The sequence below is a fragment of the Pristiophorus japonicus genome, chromosome 22 (assembly GCF_044704955.1).
Source record: "Pristiophorus japonicus isolate sPriJap1 chromosome 22, sPriJap1.hap1, whole genome shotgun sequence".
NCBI classification, from domain to species: domain Eukaryota; kingdom Metazoa; phylum Chordata; class Chondrichthyes; family Pristiophoridae; genus Pristiophorus; species Pristiophorus japonicus.
The window spans coordinates 14,630,452-14,641,715 of record NC_091998.1 but is presented as its reverse complement, the minus strand read 5'-3'; positions in this window follow the sequence as shown (position 1 = coordinate 14,641,715).

The following is an 11,264-nucleotide window of genomic DNA, read 5'->3' as shown; positions in this document are numbered from 1 at the left end:
AATTGGCTACTACATTTCTGTATCTTACAACAGCCACTTAACTTCAGAAGTACTTCATTAGCTACAAAGCGCTTCAGAACATCCTGAGTTCATGAAAAGCGCTATATAATTACAAATTCATTGTTATTCACTGTAATCATGCTGAATGGGTGACACCACCTTCAAGGAATGTGCATCAAAACAAAAACATCCTTATACCCTCGGGATGCTCTCCTGGCCTGCAGTTTTCTATTCACCATAGCCTAGTGCCCGGCGAGAGATTGTGGAGGGAGGTCTTAGACGACAGCGAGCGGAAGAGTCTGGACCACCCGCTAACTCTGGACGAGATGACAAAGACCGTCCGGTCCCTCGCGACGAGTAAAACTCCTGGATGTGACGGCTTACCGGTTGAGTTGTATTCGGCTCTGTGGGACTGGATGGGCCCAGACCTGCTGGAAGTGTTCGGGGGTATGCTTCTGGCCGGCAGTCAATGAGGAAAGGCATCATCACCCTCATCTACAAGCAGAAGGGAGAGAGGGAGGAAATCAAAAACTGGCTGCCCATTTCGCTGCTCAATGTGGACTACAAGATCCTGTCGAAGGTCATCACAAACAGGGTCAAGTCTGTTCTGGAGCTGGTGATCTACCCGGACCAGACCTGCGCTGTCCCCGGCAGGAAAATCTCTGATACTCTCGCGCTACTCAGGGATACGATTGCCTACGTGCAGAACAGGAGGGTGGACACCTCTTTAATCAGCTTGGACCAGAAGAAGGCCTTTGACAGGGTATTGCACACTTACCTGATGGACGTGCTCTCCAAGATGGGGTTTGGGGAGGGTATCCGCAATTGGATCCAACTGCTCTACACAGACATCAGTAGCACAGTTCTAATCAACGGGTGGGAAACTGAAAGCTTTCTGATCAGGTCTGGAGTCAGGCAAGGCTGTTCCCTCTCCTCCTTCTTGTTTGTGTGCTGTATCGAGCCCTTTCCCGAGTCCATCAGGAAAGATGTGGGCATTAGGTGGGTGACAATCCCAGGCAGCAGAGGCGCTCAGGTCAAGACCTCCCTTTACATGGACGACGTCACCGTCTTTAGCTCGGATCTGCAGTCGGTCCGCGGATTGCTCACAATCTGTGACCAGTTTGAACTTGCCTCGGGAGCGAAGGTAAATCGCAGCAAAAGCGAGGCCATGTTCTTTGGAAGCTGGTCCGACCGATTCTTTATTCACTTCACCATGAAGTCAGATTACCTGAAGGTTTTGAGAATATGGTTCGGAGCGGACGGGACGTGCGTCAAAAACTGGAAGGAGCGTATCGCTAAAGCCAAACACAAACTGGGATGGTGAAAGCTGCTCTCACTCTCCATTGCAGGAAAGAACCTGGTCATCAGGAGTGAGGTGCTCTCAGTGTTGTTGTACGTAGTGCAGGTCTGGCCCATACCCAGCTCCTGTGCTGCGGCAGTCATCCGGGCCGTCTTCCACTTCGTCTGGAGATTGAAAATGGACCGTGTCCGCAGAGACACGATGTACAAATCTCTGGACAAGGGGGGAAAGGACGTTCCGAATGTGACCCTCATCCTGATGGCCACCTTTGTGTGCGGCTGCATCAAGCTGTGCATAGGCCCTTCGTACGCAAACACCAAGTGTCAGTACGTGCTGAGATTCTATCTGTCCCCAGTGTTGCGAAGGATGGGTCTGGCCAGGCTGCCGCGGAACGCTCCGAGCAGTTGGACCATGCCTCAGCATCTGTCCTTCGTGGAAAAGTTTTTCAAGAAAAACACTTTTGACCGCAAGGTCATAAAGCAGTGGTCGGCACGCAAGGTCCTGGACGCCCTACAAAAGAAGGTGATGATGGATCCTGTTGGACGGTTCCCCGAGCAGACTGTCGAATTTGTTTGGCAGAATGTCTCATCGCCAGAACTTTCACACAAGCACCAAGACGTAGCTTGGTTGGCGGTGAGGAGGGCCCTACCCGTCAGATCCTTCATGCACAGCTGGGGTTTCAGAGACACGGCACTCTGCCCCCGAGTCGGCTGTGGTGTGGACGAGACTGTCATCCATCTCCTTTGGGACTTCCCCTTTGCAAGGCAGGTCTGGAAAGAGATGCAGTGGTTGCTGTCGAGGTTCATCCCAAGCAGCTCCGTAACACAGGACTCTGTGCTCTACGGACTGTTCCCAGGGACACACGCCGAGACAGACATCATCTGCTGCTGGAGGGCCATCAACTCGGTCAAAGACGCTCTTTGGTCTTGCTGAAACTTGCTGGTCTTCCAGAGCAAGGAGATGTCCACGTCTGTGTGTTGCAGACTGGCGCAGGAGTACGTGCTGAGGGACGCACTAAAAATTGGTGCAGTCGCCGCAAAGGCACGGTGGGGAAGAGCCACAGTTTAAAGCCCTTCTGTCACGGTAAACCCAGGGGCTGGAATCAGGATAAAACTCCCCTCGGGCTGTACTTATAAACCTTTTGTATACATAGAGCACCATGATCTGAAAACACCTAATGTAGTGCCATGTATAATGCAAGTTCAGCAACTGTTTAGTAATGTATGTTGTAAAGAAATGTAACTGTACCCTCACCAGCTCCGTGTACTGTATAGTGCCACATGTAACGTAATTTGATGACTGTATTACAAAGTATCCTGGATTGTACTGAATTGTACCCTGAATTGTAAAGCAAGCAAATGTATTGAATGGAACTGCCGTCAGCATCCAAATGTATTGTATGGAATTGCTGACTGCATCCAAATGTACTGAACTGCCTTCCAATGTATCGTGCAAATTTTTATATGAATAAAGTATATATTTTGAAATAAATAAAAAAAATTGTGATCGGGACCCAGGAGAAGCGTGAGTTCAGGGCCCAGGGGCAGCACGGGCCCAGTCCACACTGCGACATGTGTGCACACTAGGTCCATGCAGCAGAGCAGATCTCCAGTCGTCTTGGTTAACCCTTGCCACTGGACCAAGACCTAGCTCTGTCAAGCCCGTGCAGTGGCTGGTGTGCAACGGCCACCACATGTTAAAAAAAATCCACGTACAGGCATCTTCCACCCTTGAGGAAGTAGTTTGGGTCCATCATTCGAAACACCTGTGAACTCATCCTTTTTTGCTGTAGAAGCAAATCATCCTCGTTTCGAGGGACCGCCTATAATGATGTTGATGATAGCCTCGTGATGTGCTATTTTCTGCCAAACCTGAGGCGACAGGAGAAGATGGTAAACATCCCAAGTGTTCTATAAGCAAACAATTTGGATCAAGGAACATTAGTCCCATCCCAGCAGAGAATAAAAATGCAGGTTACAGTTCATTAGAGCCATGAAAACTATCATCAAGCTGTAAACAAGAGAAAAAGGTGTTGGAACATGCTGAACTGTAACATCTTGTGTCTCCATATCTGCTCAGGAGTAATTTCATAATTTAAAGTGCCACCTCACCACTGAATTATAAGAGCACCAGAACATAGAAAATAGGTGCAGGAGAAGGCCATTCGCCCCCTCGAGCCTGCTCCGCCACTCAATAAGATCATGGCTGATCTTCTACCTCAAATCCACCTTCCTGCACTATCCCCATTTCCCTTGGTTCCTTTGTAGTTTGCAAAGTATTTACAAAAACATTTGCTAAAAATTGAAAAGTAGCATTTAGGACACTTATGTAACCCATGCTTTATTATATTTCGGGGTGTAGGAAGAAATTTGAAGTTTGTACTTGCTGCAGCTGAATCATTATTCCTCACAAGCAAAAACTAGAAAAGGGCAACACATTTTCAAAGTGCTTTTTTGTATCTGTAAAGCTTTGGAATGTTACTTTCTTATTATGATGTCAATTCTTGTTATGACATACCAATGAGAGTCATCATCATCATCATCATAGGCGGTCCCTCGTATCGAGGATGACTTGCTTCCATGCCAAAAAGGGATGAGTTCACAGGTGATTCAATGAAGGACCTAATATTCCAGATCCCGAACTACATGTTGAAGGGTGGAAGATGCCTGTGCGTGGCTTTTTTTAACGTGTGGTGACCGTTGCACACCAGCCACCACACGGGCTTGACAGAGCTACGTCTTGGTCCAGTGGCGAGGATTAACCAGGACGGCTGGAGACCAGCTCTGCTGCATGGACCTAATGCATGCACCAACACACTGTGGGCTGGCCCAGTTCTGTCCCTGGGCCCTTGCCTCTTTTGGCACCAAACTCGTGCTTCTCCTGGGCCCCGATCACATCGCTCTGCAGCCTCTCGCCACTCCTTCGCCCCGACCTCGCCGCTCCTGCTGTACCTGCCCACGCTCCAATCTCCGACCAATCCAGTTGCCCTCTTTGCTGCCATCACCCTCCAGCACCAGCTCGCGCTGCTCCCTGGTGTGGTGTGCCGTCCGTTTTATGGGCCTGACCTGCCGCTGATGGTCACAGGTCAGGGCCACTACACTGCTCCAGGCCGCCACTCGCTGCTCCTTTTATGGCCCCTTTGATAGGATTACATATGATATACAGCACAGAAATAGGCCATTCGGCCCAAACCAGTCCATGCCGGCATTTATGCTCCACTCGAGCCTTTTCCTGTCTTTCATATGTTTATCTAGCCTCCCCTTAAATGCATCTATACTATTCGTTTCAACTACTCCCTGTGGTAGTGAGTTCCACATTCTCTCCACTCTCTGGGTAAATAAATTTCTTCTCAATTCCCAATTTGATTTCTTGGTGACTATCTTATATTGATGGCCTCTAGTTATGCTTTTCCCCACAAGTGGAAACACTCTCTCTGTATCTACTCTATCAAAACCTTTCATAATTTTAAAGACCTCTATTAGGTCACCACTCAGAATTCTTTTTTCGAAAGCCTGTTCATCCTTTCCTGATAGGTATACCCTCCCATTTGTGATATTATCCTTGTAAATCTTCTCTGCAATTCAGCTGCCATTTATTCCAAAAGCATTGGTGCCCTTGAAAAAAATCTCACCAGTGTTTACAGCATCAAGTGAAGTAAATTTGACCATCGTGAGGCCATTCCTGGCCTCCTAGGCAGCAATTTGGTCATGTGCTGATGCCCTGTGTCTTGTGCAGTATCAAGTGATTGCAGAGAAGGTTGTTGTTGTTGTTGGTGCTGCTGGTATGCCTAGTGACGTTGGTGTTGAGGATGATTCTTAGGACCAAGGAAAGATTTTTTCGAGGGCAATGATGCTGCTGGAATAGATGGCAGCTGAAGTTGAGATGACAGAAGTGATCTCTCAATGGTGAGAGAGGTTACTCCAAGGAGGTGACTCTGGATATGGAGTTTACTCCAAACAGTTCCAACCTTCCTAAAGCTGAAAAGTGTATTCAAAATCCTGAAGGGTCCAGCTTCTAATATTGGAAAGTGAACTGCTGTGAAATGGTAACTTTTATACCACTTTTGCAGCAAGACATCTTTCAGTTACATTATCGTCATGACCAACCACAGCATTTAAAACCAATGAGGAGCAGTTACCATAGAAATAATAATTGGAGTGACTGCTGCCAACGACCGGAAGAGGAAGCTCTAAAGACCGGAAGCATGATGGTTCAGCTTTTTCTTTTAAACGATCTTGCTCCTTTCCTGGCTTTAATTTTTTTTAACAAGCCCGCTCCCGTAATGAACCGGAAACACGCAGGCGCAGATCGCTTCTATGCAGCTTCCGGTTTGTTGGCAGCAGTTGCGTCCTTAAATAATCAACTTGGCTCAGTTGGTGACATGGTCATTACCTCTGAGTGTGAAGGTTGTGTGTTCAAGTCCTACTAAAGACTTGAGTACTTCGTCTAAGGCAAGGAGCTAAGGTAGTGCTGCCTTTCGGACGAGATGTTAAGCCAAGGCCCTGCCTCTCTGTCCAGGTAGACATAAAAGATCTCATGGCATTATTCAAAGTAAAGCACGGTGTTTTTCTGGTATCTTGGCCAACATTCCTCCTCAACCAACACTACTAAATTCATTCATTTGCTGTTTGTAGGTCCTTGCTGAGTACAAATTGGCTGCTGTGTTAGCCTAGGTTACAACAGTGATTGGATTTCAAAAAGAATCCATTGGTTGTATTGTGCTTTGTGGCCTGTTGAACTACAGGGGAGTCAAGGGTTATGGGGAACAGGCAGGAAAGTGGAGTTGAGGCCAAGGTCAGATCAGCCATGATCTTATTGAATGGCGGAGCAGGCTCGAGGGGCCGCAGAGCAATAAAGTTGGTCGCGTGTTTACCAGCAACCAACGGGATTGCTAGAAACCAACAGACACAGAGCAATCAGGATTGCTTTTGAGATTCCCACAATGTGCTACCAGCAATTGGCAGTCATATGATTACTGTTGCTCAATGAATTAACTCAATTGGGATACAGTACACACTATTTCAAAATATATATATTATATTGACTTTCCCTCCTTTTATCCCTTCAAATCTCCCGGTACCTTGCATCTCTCCTGATCACAGCAGAGGCTGGAGATTGGGGGCCGAAATTCAGGAGCACCAGAAAGCTGGCGCACCGCTAAGTTTTTTAACTAGTACTCACCGAGGGAACTCTCGAAGTGCGGTGAGTAGATCCATTTTCAGGACTTTGAAGTCCTACAGGAAATGGATGATAATGGGGTGGGTCTTAGACTCAACGCCAGGCTGACTGGCTGAAAATGGGTCGGTTTGGCCGTCCGCCGCTGTCAATCAACATGATGGGGGTCACAGCACGTGCACGTCATAAGAACATAAGAATTAGGAACAGGAGTAGGCCATCTAACCCCTCGAGCCTGCTCCGCCATTCAACAAGATCATGGCTGATCTGGCCGTGGACTCAGCTCCACTTACCCGCCCACTCCCCATAACCCTTAATTCCCTTATTGGCTAAAAATCTATCTATCTGTGACTTGAATACATTCAATGAGCTAGCCTCAACTGCTTCCTTGGACAGAGAATTCCACAGATTCACAACCCTCTGGGAGAAGAAATTCCTTCTCAACTCGGTTTTAAATTGGCTCCCCTGTATTTTGAGGCTGTGCCCCTTAGTTCTAGTCTCCCCGACCAGTGGAAACAACTTCTCTGCCTCTATCTTGTCTATCCCTTTCATTATTTTAAATGTTTCTATAAGATCACCCTTTATCCTTCTGAACTCCAATGAGTAAAGACCCAGTCTACTCAATCTATCATCATAAGGTAAACCCCTCATCTCCAGAATCAACCTAGTGAATCGTCTCTGTACCCCCTCCAAAGCCAGTATATCCTTCCTTAAGTAAGGTGACCAAAATTGCACGCAGTACTCCAGGTGCGGCCTCACCAATACCCTGTACAGTTGCAGCAGGACCTCCCTGCTTTTGTACTCCATCCCTCTCGCAATGAAGGCCAACATTCCATTCGCCTTCCTGATTACCTGCTGCACCTGCAAACTAACTTTTTGGGATTCATGCACAAGGACCCCCAGGTCCCTCTGCACCGCAGCATGTTGTAATTTCTCCCCATTCAAATAATATTCCCTTTTTTTGTTTTTTTCCCAAGGTGGATGACCTCACACTTTCCGACATTGTATTCCATCTGCCAAACCTTAGCCCATTCGCTTAACCTATCACGCCCTCTCCCCTCCGTTAAAGGGGAGAGATTCGATTGTTTTTTTAACTTTGGCCACTGGGCACCAGGGAGGGTTCTCGGCTAGACCAGCAGCCTGGCACCCAAGAGGGGGTGCCAAGCTGCCTGGCCGAATCCGGGGCCAGTATTTTGTCGGCCAATTGGCAAGTAGGCCGGCATAAATTCTTCCATTGCGGCCGTGGCAGTGGGCCCTCCCTTTTACCGGCCGCCACGCTGCCGGGCCGCACTCCGAGCAGAGGTGGTGCACCGGCAGAAAAACCTGTTGGAGGCACCGCACGGAGGGGGGATCGGTAAGTATTTATTTGATTTAATTGGGCGGTGCATCTACTTGGGCGGGATGGGCTGCAGGCCGAAAAATCCCCGACCTGAATTTTGATTGGGGTGGCCTGTTGACCCCAGCCGCAAACGGGCATTAACGGGTCTCTTTGAGATGCTGAATTTCAGCCCCCTGGTTTCTTGCCGCTTTTAATTGGCTGCTCGAAGGCTGACTCTCCCTGTGAAACATGTAATACAATAATAAATTGCAATCAATATTTTAAAATCAAAATTTTTATTTCATCCTGCGAGTCTTATAGTTCACAATAAAGCAAAATGTAATAGTTTTGTGGTGAATTTGGAGATGTAAAGACTACTGAATGAGTCTAAAGTAACATTTAACTCATGAGTGACACTGCTCAGCAAAAAGTTCAATTCGATGAAGAACCCTTTTTTCTATATGTTTAGTTATTAATGAGCAGCAGAAGACAACATCTTGGAAACTGACCTGATAATGAGTTTAAAGCACCTGTGTTTTATGATGAAACAATTAACAAAGAGATTCTATCAGACATTTGTGATCTTTTATGAGTTTTAAAAAAGACAGAAAGACTTCCATTTATATATAGCACCTTTCACGACCACTGGACGTCTCAACGCACTTTACAGCCAATGAAATACTTTTGAAGTGTAGTCACTGTTGTAATTTGGGAAACACGGCAGTCAACTTGCGCACAGCAAGCTCCCACAAACACCAATGTGATAATGACCAGATAATCCCACATTCTACCCAACAAAAACTAGAGGTGTCCAAATCTCGTCTACCTGTTTCCTAACTCGCACCAAGTCTCGCTCACCCATCACCCTTGTGCTCGCTGACCTACATTGGCTTCCACTTAAGCAATGCCTCGATTTCAAAATTCTCATCCTTGAATTCTGATTCGCATATTTTCAATTCCCTCCATGGCCTCACCCCTCCAAATCTCTGTAATCTCTTCCAACCCCACCATCCCCCCGAGATGTCTGCGCTTCTTTAACTCTGCCCTCTAGAGCATCTCTGATTATAATCGCTGAACCATCGGTGGCCGTGCCTTCTGTTGCCTGGGCCCCAAGCCCTGGAACTCCCTGCCTAAACCTCTCCACCTCTCTACCTTTCTTTCCTCCTTTAAGATGCTCCTTAAAACCTACCTCTTTGACCAAGCTTTTGCTCACCTGTACTAATTTCTACTTATGCGGCTCGGTGTCAAATTTTTATCTCATAACAGTTCTGTGAAGTGCCTTGGGACGTTTCACTAAATTAAAGGCGCTATATAAATACAAGTGGTTGTTGTTGTTTGAGGGATAAATATTGGTCAGGACACCGGGGATAATTCCCCTGCTCTTCCTCAAAATAGTGCCATGGGATCTTTTACATCGACCCGAGGTGGGGCCTCAGTTTAACATCTCATCTGAAAGACAGCAACTCCCTTACCACTGCAGTATATGTCAGTATATATATATATCAATATATTAGCATAGGATTACATGATCAAGTTCCTGCAGTAGGACTTAAACCCACAAACTTCTGACTCAGAAGCAAGTGTGCTAACCACAGAGTCACAGCTGACATCGCGTGATTGTGTTCCACATAGTACATACAATAGCCAAACAGTTGTGACACAGTTCGGAGATGGTTATATTAACAGTAACTGGCAACATGCTAAGGTTCTGTTGAACATTAGTGTAATGAATCTTGTAAGTGATTTAGACAAATATGCTTGCATTGTTTCTAATGAAAATGGCAACTTTGGTAAGGAATGATTAGGATGGACAGGTTAAGCAGCGCTTTAATCTTGATTAGCAATGATACTTAGAGGGAAATCTTTACCTTTGGATTTCAGAAGCAAGAAGAAGTTTGAAGGACGAAGTCTGTAATATGAGTTTAAGATCGTGTTCAACATGGTTCCTACAATAGTCGAACAGTTATCACAGTGCATGGTAATGTATGGAACAGTGCAATGCAACATAAATATATCAATATGTCAGGAGTAACATTAGGAGTATATAGAAATATTTTAAGTAGTAGCAAAGTATTAGCTGGAAGTAAGGGAAAGAAATGAGTGCTAAATAACAAAGGAGAAAGAAGACGAGATGGTGAACTGATCATATACCCAAGAGAGCAGTGCCAGCACAATGGAGGAAGCTGGAACTGTTTTGACATAGTTAAACTGCTGTCTATCAAAGAGGTCATTTGACTTTTTATTGGTGTCATCCAAGGTGCTGACTTAAAAAGTTAGAACATGATTGCTGCCTGCCAATTTATGAACTGAAAAGGGACAACTTTGCCAGACACATACTGTAAACCACAAAAGTAAATATTAATGATTCGTGCTATGCTCAATTTAAGAGAGCATGAACTTGCATTTCTGCAGCATCTTATCACAACCTCACGACCTCCCAAAAGGACTTCAGGTCCAATGGATTACAATGTAGTCACTGTTTTTATACAGGTAAATGAGATAGCCGATTTGAGCACAGCAAGATTCCAGAAATAGCAAATGAGATGAATGGCCAGCTCATCTGTTTTTGTTGTAACCTAATTCATTAAATTTAATTCAACAAATGCTATTTTACTTTAGATTTGTTCTGTTTGTGATGATTATGTTAACTATTGTCTGACATTAGAATATGTAGAAGCAGTAAAATATAGTAGATGTTCATAAAACTGTCCCCTGTTTTATGAAACAAATGTGAATTCTGATCAATTATTTCTACTATATACTGCAGGAGCACAGCTCTCTCTGGACCCTGGCAGTGGCTTTCTACATTCCAGAGCAGGCATGTGATTTCCAGATCATCAGGCTGGGTACTCTGTGGCGAGTGTGTCACCTCCTGACTCCCCAAAGCCTTTCCACCATCTACAAGGCACGAGTCAGGAGTGTGATGGAATACTCTCCACTTGCCTGGATGAGCACAGCTCCAACAACACTCAAGAAGCTCGACACCAGCCAGGACAAAGCAGCCCGCTTGATTGGCTCCCCATCCACCATCTTAAACATTCACTCCCTCCACCACCGGCACACCGTGGCTGCAGTGTGTATCATCTACAAGATGCACTGCAGCAAAATGCCAAGGCTTCTACCACCTAGAAGGACAAGGGCAGCAGGCACGCGGGAACTCCATCACCTGCAAGTTCCTCTCCAAGTTACACACCATCCCGATTTAGAATTATATCGCCGTTCCTTCATCGTCGCTGGGTCAAAATCCTGGAACTCCCTCCCAACCAGCACTGTGGGAGCACCTTCACCACACAGACTGCAGTGGTTCAAGGAGGTAGCTCACCACCACCTTCTCAAGTGCAAATAGGGACGGGCAATAACTGCTGGCCTTGCCATCGACGCCCGGAACGACTTTAAAAAAAATCAGTATTAGTGGTGCCCACAGCAGTATATTTGTGAAGTAACAGTAAAAGAGAGCGAGAACCAGATCTA